The sequence below is a fragment of the Hibiscus syriacus genome, unplaced genomic scaffold (genome assembly GCF_006381635.1).
Source record: "Hibiscus syriacus cultivar Baekdansim isolate YM2019G1 unplaced genomic scaffold, ASM638163v2 tig00111095_pilon, whole genome shotgun sequence".
Classification (NCBI taxonomy): Eukaryota; Viridiplantae; Streptophyta; class Magnoliopsida; order Malvales; family Malvaceae; genus Hibiscus; species Hibiscus syriacus.
In genome coordinates this window covers 2,889,711-2,905,213 of record NW_024062980.1, presented here as the reverse complement: position 1 = coordinate 2,905,213, position 15,503 = coordinate 2,889,711, and the positions used below count along the sequence as shown (strand labels likewise).

At 33.8% G+C, this 15,503-nt stretch overlaps 1 pseudogene; it reads right to left on the bottom strand.

Moving 5' to 3' along the window:
* Positions 1–12,969: 12,969 nt before the first annotated feature.
* On the bottom strand, positions 12,970–13,634 carry LOC120152705 (annotated as a pseudogene).
* Between the last annotated feature and the right edge of the window lie 1,869 nt (positions 13,635–15,503).

Genomic DNA, 15,503 nt, shown 5'->3' with positions numbered 1-15,503 from the left:
GATGTTCTAAGCTTCAAATTTTGTCGTGTTTAATTATATTTGGCTGATATTAACTAGTTTACTATATATGCCAACTATTTACTTTGGATTCTTTTTTTTTTGTGAACATAAACTACTGCCTCAGCCCATTTACTATTTACTATTTACTAGTTGGTAAAGTTAACTTTTCAAACAAACCGACGTACGAGTATTAATCACACTATATTTGAGGCCAACTACAACAACAAAGCAATAGTTACATCAGTTACACATTTTTTTAATCATTCACAGTTAGTTGAGCATTCTTTATTAAAATTTGACAAATGCTCGATTCTGATTAATTCAATTCGAGATTTTAACGAGTTGAGTCTATAATTTGATTTATTAACTTTATTAATAGTTCATAATTTTTTTATAATTCCTAAATAGTTATCTTAAAAAAATATCCCATTAAAAAATCTAAAATATAATTATTAATTTGCTAATAGATAATAAGTAAGATATTAAATTATTAATTAATAATTACTATTAATTTATTAATCTACTAATTTTATAGTAAACAATAAGGAAAAAATAAATCATTATTTATTAGTTATTAATTTACTACATCCAAAAATCAAACCTTAATTATTCTACTTAAACATTTTGTAAGTTTAACTAGCAACGAATCAAGTTGAGCATCAAGTTTTTTTTAATGAATACGAGTCAAATAAATTTTTAACGAGCATAACGAATAACAAGTAAAGTCGAATAGCAAAATTTTTTAACAAACACGTGTCGAACAAAATTTTGAAGAGTATAACAAATAACGAGTCAATTCCAATATCATTTTTTTTAAAGAACACAAATCAAACATTGCTCTACTTTGGATAAGCCCCTGTCCACATGACTTTAGTGAGTACATGTGTAAGACACTGTAACCTATACTTATAATTGTTATATAATATAATTTAAAGCAAAACATAAAAAATATTCTATAGATAAATCCGTTTGTAAACATCGTTACAGCCGTTGATTTTTATATATATTTTTTAAATAGTCAGTAGTAGTGACTATAAAGTAGTATATGTTTAAGATTTTTTTTAACATTGATGAAGCACACACCTTGCATAAGCAGCTATTCGAACTTATTACCTCAAGGGAGAACAACACTCTAAGCCACTAAAGGGGTGTTTGGTTAAAAAAATATCATTATTGGGGGAATAACTATTTTCAGAATCACATTTTAACGTTTGGTTTAAAAGCGATCCCTCCCGAGGGTAATGAAGTATTCTCAACCGTGACAATTTTCATGTCTTTTCCTAAGAATGTCATTCTCTCCATTTTCTTAGATATTATACAATTCTCCCCCTATGATAATAATACCCTTAAAATAATATATTTATTTCAAAATGATCATTACTTTTGTATATAATTACATGATTATGAATTTATTTTAACTCTTTAATGATTTTAATTTTTATAATACTTATTATAAAATAATATGATGCATACAAAATAAAAAGTAAAATAATAATATCAAATTTAATTTAATTTTTATTATTTATAATATATTTTTTATTTAAGTTTTTTATTATTTCTTTTGTTGCCCTCCTAATTCTAAAGTTTTACTTTGACTAATCCGGATTGATCCCGCATCGATGCAGCCACCTCAAATCAAAAAATTAGATTATAGAATCAATGTCTTTTTCTACTAGGAGAATGGTAAAGAACAGTCCCAATTTCTTTACCCTTTGTCGATGGAGCAAGCCTATCAGCCACAAGGTTTGCTTCATGATGCATGTGACTTATTCTTATTTCCCAATCTCGTTGCAGTAATTCACGGATCAAGCTTACAACCGTACAACTATTAATAGTCTAGATATTGTTATTGAGGATTTCCACCGCCTTTGCACAGTCTGTTTCTAATTCGATTTTTCTGAAACCAATATTCCAGATATGGCTCAAAGAATCTTGAATTGCCCACATTTCCACCATTAGAACAGAACAAATACCCAAACTCCGAGCGAAACCAAAGATCCATGTACCTTAATCATCTCACAGCACTCCCACTGCAGCAGCCATCTTCATCTCTCCACCTACAGCTCCATTTGAATTCACCTTTATCCAATCCATTTTAGGCCGACACCACGTACAGCAGCTCGACCAGCACCACGATGTCCTGACCAGTAAGCTTCACTCGCCGTTATTTAATTTTGAGTCGTACGCTCTACACTATTAAATCTTCCTGTTCGATATAGTGTGGTTGAAAAAGCAAACTACACTAATGCTTTCAGATTTTCCAGCAATGGCAAACATGATATTCCAGTTCCTACCATTGAACGAGAATTCACCTTGGCTTTTCACATTCATTATAATCCATTCATCGTAAGGCATTGAAAGAAACAATTGGAGTTTATTTTTATATATCAGCCTGCGTCGAATACCAATAGCCATAGTATCAAATTGCGGTTGCAGATGCGGTTGCGGATGCTGCGAACGTTACGTAACGTGTTGCGGCTATTGTGAGTCTGATTTCTTCCTCAAAAATTACAATACGTCTAAAATATTATATTTATACATTTTACAATTATCTTTTAATATACTAATATTAATATACTCTTTTAATATTTTATTTTGAAAATAAAAATTTAATTTAATAGATAAAAATTTATTAAAAACAAATATAAACCATAGAATTGTTATCATACTGGATAATGGGTAATAACAATTATAATGTTAATGAATAACATATAAAGAATATCACTAAAATCATATCAAATTTTTTATATTGTAACATAAAAATGTTCATTTTACATAACTTAGAAAGAAAAAAAAATACATAACTACAAATATAAAAATTATATATCTTACATTTTACAACTAAAATGAATAGTGTGGCGGATATAAAGCATTTACATCTTCCTCATTGTCTTGGTTTTGATACCTTCCTATTTCATGTGAAGAAGACATCGCATTATGTGCATCATAAGATGCATCATTGGTAGGAAACAAGTTGTATGATAAAATTTTATAGTAAATAGATTAGATAAAATTTTATAGTTTCATAGTAAATAAATAAAATGCATATACTATTATAGTATTATAAATTGAATTCCTATTTTATACAAAATTTATATAATAATAAATAAATATATATAATTATGATACTTAATGTTAATATAAAAATTTAATTTAAAATTAATCACGTCAATTTTAGATATGAGAAAAAATCAATTTAAATTTAAATTAATTTAATTTTAATCCAGTTTTAAGAATTAAATTAGAACAATTCATCTATGTAATTTTATATTTCAGATAATTTAAAGTTTGTTGCGACATTGCGGCGCAATTTATAACGTGTTGCGGTGTTATGTAACGATTTTTGACCGCAACAATCGTGATGCAGATCCCTTATCGCGTTGCACCGATATTGCGTCGCGGTAACCTTAAAAAACATTACAATGCGTGTGTTATGTTGCGTTGCGGCCACAATTTAGTACTATGGATCGAGCCGTAAAGGTATGGTTCGATTCCCATATTCAACCCGAGATATCCTTACCCAAATTCGAACTAGGTGGGTAAGTAGCAGCTATTCGATCAACATATTTCTAACCATTTGGGAATGAGGGTGTTACTATTATTTAATACAATAATATATTTATTTGAGAATGAATTATTATTATTAAATGATAGAAGTTTATTTTATGATTAATTGATTAATTTCATGATTTAATTAATTGTAGGAAGACGAGCAACGAGTCATCTGTCGTCAATTCAATATTCCTGATAAATCACACCATTTGATTGAAGATAACTTGCAAGAGGCTGGATTTTACTATATTACAATTGTTTGAGAGTACAAGTTGGTCCAGAGTTTGATCAGTAATTTGATTGAGCGCTGGAGACCATAAACACATACATTTCATTTTTCGTGTGGTGAAAAACGATATCGATAATGTAGAAGTACCTTGCAATGAGTTTTTTGGGCAGACGACGGCAAAACCAGAATTAAAAGGGTGGCGTTTGAAGCTATCATGGTTGGAGAATCAATTTAAGCTCCAACAAAATAATACACAACAAAAAATTTATATGCAACTCAAGCATATATATTTGTAAGGTATGACTCATAAATATACCGATAAAGAGGATAGGGGAGTGAGCGAACATCAACTGTCCTTACAAAGAAAGTCTTGTAGAGGGGGTTACGATTATGTGGGTTGGGGGTACGGGGGTTGTGCCCCCGCGGTACGGTACAGGGTTAATTTTGTAATTATGTACCAGGGTTTTCTATTATAAATAGAGATGTAACCTAAACCTATTATCATTGAATAAAAATTTTCTAGCGCCGCCTAGGCACTGAGGACGTAAGCATATTGCCGAACCTCGTTAAAATTCTTGTGTTCTTTCGTTTACTTTGCCCGATTTATCAATAATTGGTATCAGATGTCAGGAGCAAAATTCGAAGTTGCAAAATTTGATGGTCTGGGTAACTTCGGATTATGGCAAACGAGGGTGAAGGATCTGTTGGCGCAGCAGGAGATCCTGGAGGCTTTGCGACCGATGGAGGAGAAATATTGGGAAGAATTGCAACAACGAGCGGCAGGAACCATACGATTATGCTTGGAGAACGAGGTTATGTATCACGTCATGCATCTATCGTCTCCAGACGAAATTTGGAGGAAGTTGGAAAGTCAGTTTATGTCCAAATCCTTAACGACAAAACTGTATCTAAAGCAGCGGCTTTATGGGCTGAAGATGTAGGACGATCATGATTTGGCACAACACGTGAATGTCTTCAATCAAATCGTTTCTGATTTGGCTCGGCTTGATGTAAAAATTGAGGATGAAGACAGAGCGATGATTTTGTTGTGTTCGTTACCTCCCTCTTACGAACACATGGTGACTACTCTTACATATGGGAAAGAGACTATCAACGTTGAGGAGATTACTGCAGCCTTGTTGGCTTACAACCAGCGGAAGCAGAATGCAGGGGAAAACTCTCAAGCCGATAGCTTATATGTCAAGGGTAATCGAGACCGTGGACGGAAGCCAGAGAAGGCATGGTCTGGCAAGCGGAATTCCAGATCCAAATCTAGGGATAAGAAGACAATTCACTGTTACAAGTGCAAGGAGGCGGGACATATGAAGCGAGACTGTCCGAAGTTGAAAAAGCATACTGATGAGAAGCGTGATGTTTCATCCAAGTTTGTGAACGTGGTCGAGGATGACAATTCTGATTGCAGTGAGGGTGATATGCTTTCTATTTCAATGACTCAATTGACGGATGCGTGGATTCTTGATTCTGGATGTTCTTATCACATCACGCCAAATAGGGAATGGTTTTCGACATACAGGTCGGTTAATTCTGGTTCTGTTTATTTGGGTGATGATCGATGTTGCAATATTGTTGGTATTGGTGATATCAGAATTAAGATGTATAATGGCTCTGTTCGGACGTTGATTGGTGTTTTAACATATCCCAGATTTGAAGAAGAATTTGATTTCTTTGGGCACTTTGCACAAGAATGGTTTTATCCCTAAGGCTGATGAGGATAGGGAAACCATTCGGATTGTTAAAGGTGCTTTGACTGTGATGAAAGGAAAGATGACTGCAGGAAATATTTATAGATTGTTAGGGAGTACCGTTGCAGGTGGAGTTCATTCTGTTGAATCCTGTGATGATACTACAAAACTGTGGCATATGCGTCTTGTTCATCTTAGTGAACGTGGTATGACATAATTACACAAAAGAAATCTGTTGCATGGTGTCAAAAGCTGTAAGCTTGATTTTTGCAAGTATTGTGTTCTTGGTAAACAGACTAAAGTCCGTTTCAAGACTGCGAAGCACACAACTCAAGGGATTCTTGATTATGTGCATTCTGATGTATGGGGGCCTTCCACGACATCGTCTTTGGGTGGATCTAGGTATTATGTTACTTTTATTGATGATTTTTCACGGAAAGTTTGGGTGTATTTTTTGAAACAGAAATCTGAAGTTTTGGAGAAGTTCAAGCTGTGGAAAGGAGAGGTAGAAAACCAATCAGGATGAAAAATCAAGTGTTTGCGGTCTGACAATGGTACGGAGTACACAGATTCACAGTTCTTACACTTCTGTAAGGAGCACGGGATTAAGAGACATTTTATAGTGGGCAAGACACCACAACAGAATGGTGTTGCGGAACGGATGAACAGGTCGTTGAATGAAAGAGCCAGATGTTTGCAGTTGAATGCGGGGCTTCCCAAACACTTCTGGGCCGAGGCTGTTAACATGGCGTGTTATCTTATCAACAGATCGCCAAGGGCATCATTGGCTGGGAAAGTTGCAGAAAAGGTATGGACTGGTCATGATGTTAGTTTTGATAACTTACGGATTTTTGGTTGTCCTGCTTATGTGCATGTACCTGCTGATGAGAGATCCAAACTTGATGCAAAATCGAAGGAGTGCATTTTTCTGGGTTACAAGAAAGGTGTCAAAGGATTTAAGTTCTTGGATCCAGTTGCGAAGAAAATTGTGATCAGTAGAGATGTTGTTTTTGATGAACAATCCATGTTGCAACAGAAGAAAGACACGACAGTGGTGGATTTCGAGCAGTTTCCAGTTGAGAAACCAGAAACGTCTCAACCGACTTCTGGTGGTTCCACTACGAATGATTTGCAGGATTATAGTCTCGCCAGAGACAGGGTGAGACGGACAAATATAAAGCCTCCGAGTAGATTGGGTTTTGAAGACTTGGTCTCTTTTGTACTTATTGTTAGCAGTGATGATCCGGTTACTTTTCATGATGCTGTTACTAGTCAGGAAAACGACAAGTGGATGGCAGCCATGGTTGAGGATATGGAGTCTTTGAATCACAATCGTACATGGGAGTTGGTTCCCCTTCCTGAGGGTAAAAAGCCGATTGGTTGCAAATGGGTGTATAAGAAGAAACCAACAGTAACAGAAAAAGAGGGGGAGAAGTTCAAGGCTCGTTTGGTGGCAAAGGGTTTTTCACAGCAGAAAGGAGTTGATTATGATGAAATCTTTTCTCCTGTGGTCAGACACACTTCAATCCGAGCAGTACTTGCATTGGTGGCCAGTTGGGATTTGCATTTAGAGAAGATGGATGTTAAAACTGCTTTTTTGCATGGTGATTTAGAGGAGCAGATCTACATGCGGCAACCTGAAGGTTTCACTCAACCTGGAAACGAGCATTTAGTTTACAGATTGAAGAAATCTTTGTACGGGTTGAAACAGTCTCCGAGACAGTGGTATAAATGGTTTGACTCCTATATGATCAAGATTGGCTACAACCGATGTGAGTATGATTGTTGTGTCTATGTTAAGAGCCTTGATGATGGTTCTTTTATTTTTCTATTACTGTATGTTGATGATATGTTGATTGCTGCGAAGAACATGGATGATGTTATCGATTTGAAAATTTTATTGAGTCAGGAATATGATATGAAAGATTTAGGTGCTGCAAAGAAAATTCTTGGAATGGAAATTTGCAGGGACAGAGACTCAAGGAAACTGTGGCTATCTCAACGGGGTTGTTAAAAAAATGCTAGAAAGGTTTTCGATGAGCAGCGCAAAACCAGTTAGCACTCTATTGGCGAACCACTTTAAGCTCTCATCAGAACAGTGCCCTAAGACAGATAAGGAAGCTGAAGATATGGCAAAGGTTCCGTATTCTAATGTTGTTGGCTACTTGATGTATGCAATGGTATGTACTTGTCCTGATTTAGCTCATGTTGTTAGTCAAGTTTGTAAGTACATGTCTAAACCTAGTAAGCAACATTGGGAAGCAGTCAAGTGCATCTTTCGGTACTTAAAGGGTACTGTGGGACATGGAATTGTTTTTGGTAGTCAACGAGATAATCCTTTGGTTGTAGGATATGTGGATTCAGACTATGCAAGTGACTTGGATAATAGAAGATCTACGACAGGGTATGTTTTTACTCTTGGTGGAGGACCTATTTTTTGGAAGTCTACTGTTCAATCTGTTGTGGCACTATCTACAACTGAAGCTGAGTACATGGTAGCGGCTAAAGCTGCAAAAGAAGCTTTATGGCTCACTGGTTTAGTGAAGGAGTTGGGTGTTCAGCAAGGTGGAGTTCAGCTGCTCTGCGACAATCAAAGTGCTATTCACTTAGCTAAGAATCATGTATATCGTGTTAGAACTAAGCACATTGATGTACGTTTTCACAAGATCAGAGAGTTGGTTGCATCTGGAGAGATTTTGTTTCAGAAGGTACACACTGATGAGAATGCCGCTGATATGTTCACCAAGTCAGTTACAACAGACAAGTTCAAGCATTGCTTGGACTTGTTGAATGTTTCAAGTTGTTTAGGAAGTAAGGTAACCCAACCCACATTGAATATTTCCTAAGGGCCAGGATATTCGCCAAGGTGGAGATTTTGTAATTATGTACCAGGGTTTTCTATTATAAATAGAGATGTAACCTAAACCTATTATCATTGAATAAAAATTTTCTAGCGCCGCCTAGGCACCGAGGACGTAAGAACATTGCCGAACCTCGTTAAAATTCTTGTGTTCTTTCGTTTACTTTGCCCGATTTATCAACAATATTGCAGTTGATTGAGGGAATTTTGATGTCGGATAAATCTGGTAATCTAGTTCACATGCAATATCTCCCGTTGTTGAGAAATTTTAAGAATATCCGTCAATATAGTTAGGGATCGGTGAAATTGGTGTTCTTGTACCATGAGATGTACAAGGCGTCATTAATTGTGAATAATAATAATACAATGAAAATTAGTGGATGTTTAATGTTGTTACAATCATGGGGTTGGTGCAGACTTCCATTTTTAACATCGATTAGTATAATTGCAGTTGACTTTCCTCTTATCAGAAGATAATATTTCTCTATTTTAATTTAAAATCTTAATTATAATTTATTTATTTTGATTAAAAATAATTAACAAATATTGTTTTGATTGATATATAGATAGAGGCATAAAATAGAAGGAACATGGTTGATACATAATAATATTAAAGAGTTTAGGATCGAAGTCTTGCACTTTGTGATGACCTAAGCATCGTGCCTTTAAATTTTTGATACTCTGATCTTCCACTTGCACTTTGGATCATATTTAACACACTTCGTATATATCATTTTCTAGTTGGACTTTACAACATGGACATCAACATGTCCTTTGATGTTATACTCTTTAATCACCAACGTAGCTTCATTTTTCCTCTAAATTGCATCTCAATTGAAAATTCACCCAAAATTTCAAATGATTCAGCCATGTGGTGTGGAGTTAAATGTGGCATGTGTGGAATTCAGGTGTCATTGCATCATAATATATCTCATACACGTGAAGGATAGGTTGATACGATGCTAGAACTTCATCAATGGTCAAATCAGATGCACCACCATTGCCAAAATTATCGTCGTCGGCTAAAATGAGTTCCTCAGTTTCTTCGTCTTTGCTGGAATAATCATGTATTTCCCCCCATTTATTTTTCAGAAACTATTTGAATAATGTATGTATTCTTCTCGCCCCATACTCTGTTGTTGCGGATGTCTTATTGAATTCATCTCCACTTTCCAATAGAACCATAAAATTGTTTATCGACTTGTATGTCGGGTCATCAAACTCACTTCCGAAAGCCATTTGAGATTAATTTCCAACCCACATTTCTTGATGACCTAGGAACATTAGATATCTTACGCACCTCAACAAATAACGCAATAACTGTAATATTTGTTGACTCATGTAATCCAATCATGGTTTCAATATCATCATCTTCTTCAAGTGATACTGCAACATGTCTAACTCAATTGAGACAAACCATAAACTTGTATTTCAAACCATAATTTTTCTTTTTATCCCTCGCTTCATTTCCACAAACGTGATATCCCTTATGAACATCATATTTATAAGTCTTTCAGACTGAAAAATAATTCGGCCTCATTTTCCATAATATGTCCATTATAATGTACAATCGTGAAAAAGTTGTTGCTCATTTTCTCTACAAATTAAAATTTTGTATTTAGAATAAAAAATACAGGTACATAAATATTTATACTATAATCATAACATGATAACAATAAATCGTAAAATGATATTATAAAAATAATATTAACATAAAAACAATAAATCCGTAGAGATAAAATACAACTACAAATATTATAAACAAAATATTAACATAACAATAAATGATAAAATACTTTAAATAAAAATTTTCACGCTTATTTTACCGTTTCTCCCAACAACTTGATTTGAAAAAAAAAATCTTTCGATCACCTTTTTTTGTTTGCAAAAAATTAAAATATTAAACAAATCATATTTAAAAGAATAATATTAGACAAAATACAAAAAACATAAATAAATTTATCTTATAATACTTACTCAACTCTGAATAACAAAAGAAAAAGATGCACTAAAATTTTGGAAGTGCTCCCTCTAGCAAAATTCTTAAGCAAATGCACCCTCTATGAAATGGATGCAGTGTGAATTGCTCTCGCTTTCAATCTCCTGTTTTTTTTTTTTCATTCATTTCCGAACAATTGCTCCCTCATTCATAAAATTTTAGAATTGAAAAAAGATATTTTTATGCTAAAGTTATATTTAGTTTACTAAATGGAGTAGCTACGAGAATCGAAACTTATCAAACCGCTGTTAATAGTCTAGTCTTGCTCCCCTTCTCGCCTAGTCTGTTCCCCTCGCATAGACTTTCGCCCTTGAAATGGATGCAGACTGTGAGGAGAGTGGGAGACGCATTGCAATTGCAGTGCCTCACCTGGGATTGTCGAAAACGCATGGTGTTCCATGCAACACACATGGACGTCATGCTCGAAATGAGACGAGATAGATCGTGAGCTACTTGAGTTTCACTCGATCAAAGCTCAATCAACACTCGAATTTAAAGGACTATACTCGAAAAGCTCGCGACCAACTCGATAAAAATAATATATTAAAATTTTAATTTTTTAAATTAAATTATTAATAATATTAATTTTATATATTGTTGTTTTTTCAAAATAAAATATAAGGATTTCATATACTTATGGTTCAAGTTTAAAGTGGAGTTTAGCTTGAATTGAACTCGAGTTTGAGCTTCAGTTGAGCTAAGTCTGAAAATGTTTTAAGTTTTTCGAGTTTGAGTCAAACTTTAATTTTTTTATTTCGAGTAGAGCTTGAAAATTTTAAGCTCGTGAACTTTTCGAGTCGAGCTTTAATTTTTTGTTTTGAGTTCAAATTGAGCTTGACAATTTTAAGCTCGTGAGCTTACGAATCGAGTCGAGTTCAATTTTAAACTTTTCGAGTCGAGTCAATTCAATTTTAAACTTTTTGAGTCGAGTCGAGTCAAATTCAATTTTAAACTTTTTGATTCGAGTCGAGTTCAATTTTAAACTTTTCGAGTCCAGTCGAGTTCAATTTTAAACTTTTCGAGTCGAGTCAAGCTCATGAATATTCAAGCTCGACTCGACTCGTTTACAACTCTAGTTGAGAGCATTTCAAACAAATACTATATTGTATCCACCATGGACAAATAATATATATATATATCATAAAAGTCAAAGTTTTCCATCACTTGTAAAGAGAACAAAATTCGTTAAGATTGGGGAAAAAGAAGAAACGAACCTTCAAAGGAGCACCCGAAAACAAGGCGAGAAAAAAAAGCCAATCACACTATACTCGTCCGTTCCAAAAACGGATATATAATTAGCCTTCACCATCACGTTATGTTCACATGAAAAGCTAAAGCTATCTGTACAATAAGAGTTCGATTATTCTCTTTCAACATCCATATTTTGAAGTTATGGGCATTCTTTACCAACCCAACTTAACCTTCTTTATTTCCTTTTCTGTTTTGATTCGAGGAGCTGTGTCGCAACGAGCACTCTGTGTTTGGAGACTCATTAGTTGATATCGGCAACAACAATTTTCTTAACTCCATCATCTAACTATTTCCCTTACAGTATTGTGACTGGATCAAAACCAAAGTCAGCAAAAACTTTACAAGTTTACCAAAACCTTTGAAATAAAAAGAAAACCCGAAAATTACGGGATTAAATATACCTGCTTCAGCACTAATTGAAGAAAAAGGTAGATTTGAAATAACCATAAATAGAGGGAAATTTTAACAGGTAAAGGAAGGGAGGAGGAAGACGAATAAAAAAAAAAAAGAAAACCCCCTCAAAGAAATCAGTTTGAGAAATATTCGAAAGATGTATGTTGTTAGGGGATTTTTCAATAGTCCAGCAGTGTAAGAAATGGGCTTCCTACAAATGTATTGCAGGGATGCTCACCTTTTGAACGACTTTTTGGCTAGAAACCAACCTACGATCACTTAAGGGTGTTTGGTTGCTTATGCTTTCCACACACACATCCCTTCCAAGATCATAAACTCGCCAATAGATCACAGCCATGTGTTTTCCTTGGATATAGTTTACAATGTCAGGTTTACCTGTGTTCAGCCTCTGATGGTAGAATGTTATTCTCTCGCAATGTGATGTTTCATGAAAGTGTGTTCCCATATGCTAATAAGCAGGAAACAGATACTACTGCCATGCACTCTGCTCAGCATCTTAGCTCCTCATTACAATTAATACCTGGTGCCATTCAAGTTCTTGAAGATTCCTCAGGAGGTACAAAGCACACTGGTCTCTTCGGACCTTTGTCTACCAATATGATGATTTGGTTCATTCTAATTCTTCCAGTTGTATTTCTGGCTCGGATCCAGTCAGTGTGGTAGATCCCATAGGTATTCCACATTCTCAAGAGGAACATCAAACTTCATCTTCCGCTTCGAGCTCTCGTGCAGATCATATCTTGCCTGAGGTTGTGACTCAACCCTCAAATGTCCCTGTGAATAGTCATCCCATGATAACTAGAGGAAAAATCGGTGTCTTCAAACTCAACTTTTTCTGCCGATATTTCATCCATTGTAATTTAGCCCTAATTTTCTTTAACCCTAAATTCTCAAGTCATACTCTCAAAATATCATCGCCAACACGAAAAATAATAAGCAAGATCTTAGAACTTCGCCCAGATTTCTGAAGCAAACAGTAGAGTTTCTTCAACGGTAACTCTTCTGGAACCTCTCCCTGGCACATCTTCAACCGAACTTCTTGGGCTCGCACCTCCTCGGATCAGCAACTTGTAAAGTTCTATCGTACCTAACCAAAATATCCTCAAATCTTAATCTACTCCTCGGTTTGCTCGTCAATGTACTTTTGATAAATCACGACAAAGGATTTGGAAATACTTTGACAGATAGCGTAGATCTGAGAAGTGTGGCCTCCTCCTTTGACTCGGATCCTCATGTCGACACCCGCGAAACGGTGGGGGCCAAGGTGCAGTGGCAGATGCACTAAGTCCCGGGCCAAGTGTATCTCATTATTTTAAAAAAATTGTTAAATTTATTTTAATGTGTTAAGGAAAAAAAGAAAAAAAATTACAATTTTTGTATACCCATCATTTTTAAGAAAATAAAATTAAAATTTTGAATCCTTATTTTTAAATATCTGGATCCGCTACTGCCAAGGAGGACGATTGGCTCAACGGCCTTGAAGAGGAGGATTTCCGGCTCAACGAGATCAATGAGAAAATCATTGATCTTGAGTAGACCACGACCTCTCTTGCAGTAGATCACGACCTTCGCCATCTTCTTTCGGCCAAAGCATTGTACGATCTTGACCAGAGTACTTTCTGCCATTTTTCTCCATAGAAATTTGCCAGAAATGTTAATATTAGGGTTTGTTTTAGGGTTCTTCAAAACCTAAAACGGTGAGTTTTAATTATTGACATTTTCTATTTTTTCAAGTTGCATCAGCAGGGGAATTACTCAACCAAATTCAAGGACAGTGGAGCCCCTCTAATAAGTGGTCTTCTTGATGCATTATTATTGGTAACCCGCTTGAATGCATCTAAGCAGTTCTCTATTTTTACTATTTATTCATTTTTCAAGAGTATTCTCCCTTAGTGCAAATTGTCGACTTAGATTGGTTTTATATCGGTTACATGGTGGCCGGCTGCAGTGGTGACCAAGAAGCAGTGATGGGTCTATCTTTAGGTATTTTAGATAAAAGGGATCAAAATGTAATGATTGTATGGTTTTGTTCCTTGCTTGTAATTTATTAAAATTGGACTTTTATTGTAATTTGAAAAACGTATATCTCATTATTGTAATTTATAAGAAGTTTTACTTTTTATAGTAATTTACGAAAAGTTTTGTTCTTTATTGTAATTTATGAAAAAAAAAATTCTCTCATTTTAATTTTTTTAAAAGTTTTACTTTATATTTGTAATTTGTGAAAAGTTTTATCCTCTATTATAATTTATGAAAAGTGGTGTCCTGTATGTAATTTATGAAAAGTGAATTCCTTTATTGGAGTTTATAAAAAAATATTCATTTATTGTAATTTAAAAGAAAATTAATTTTTATTATAATTTCGTGATTTTTAGAATTTTAATATTTTTTAATTTTTCAATAAAAAAATTGCGATGATATTGTTATGGTCATTTATACAATAAAAATATTATAATATTAGTGACGAATTAAATAATTAGTGATAGAATTTTATATTATTTGGTGACGTATTTAATTGTCCCTAAATATTAATTATAACATGACATTATTTATTAATGTCATTATGTTTGTGTTTAATAATATGTGACGAAAATATATAAATCATCATATTTAACATTTAATGACACACTTAAAGTGACTTTCGTCGTAATATTAAATTCAATGACAATATTTTAGATGTCAAATATATATTTGTAGTGGTTGATGAAGTTGAACTTGTGTCAGTATCTCAAGCTCTTAAGACCCAAAGTGGAAACATGCAGTTTTTGAAGAGTATAATGCATTCATAAAAAATGGAACTCGGCAGGTTCAACCTCTTCCACCTGATACTGTTGCAATTGGGTATAAGCATAGTACTAAATTACGGCCGCAACGTAACGCTCATATCGTAATTTTTTTGTAAGGTTACTGCGACGTAATATCGGCGCAGCTCGATAAGGGAACTGCATCACGATTGTTGTGATCAAAAGCAGTTACGTAACACCGCAACACGCTATAAATTACGCCGCAACGTCGCAAAAACTTTAAATTATCTGACATATAAAATTACATAGATGAATTGTTCTAATTTAATTCTTAAAATTGGATTATAAATGTATATCATTAATAATATCATAATAGTTATGTTTAAAATTAGTTACTTAAATTTGAATTAATTAAATTATTTATTTTGGTGGTGAACTGTAAATATAAAATTTTTATATTTGTAGTTATGTATTTTTTTCTTTCTAAATTATGTAAAATGAACATTTTTACATTACAATATAAAAAATTTGATATGATTTTAGTGATATTATTTACATGTTATTCATTAAAATTATAATTGTTATTACCCAGTATGATACCACTTTTATGGTTTATATTTGTTTTTAATAAATTTTTATCTATGAAATTAAATTTTTATTTTCAAAATAAAATATTAAAAGAATATATTAATATTAGTATATTAAAAGATAACTGTAAAATGTATAAATATAATATTTTGGACATATTATG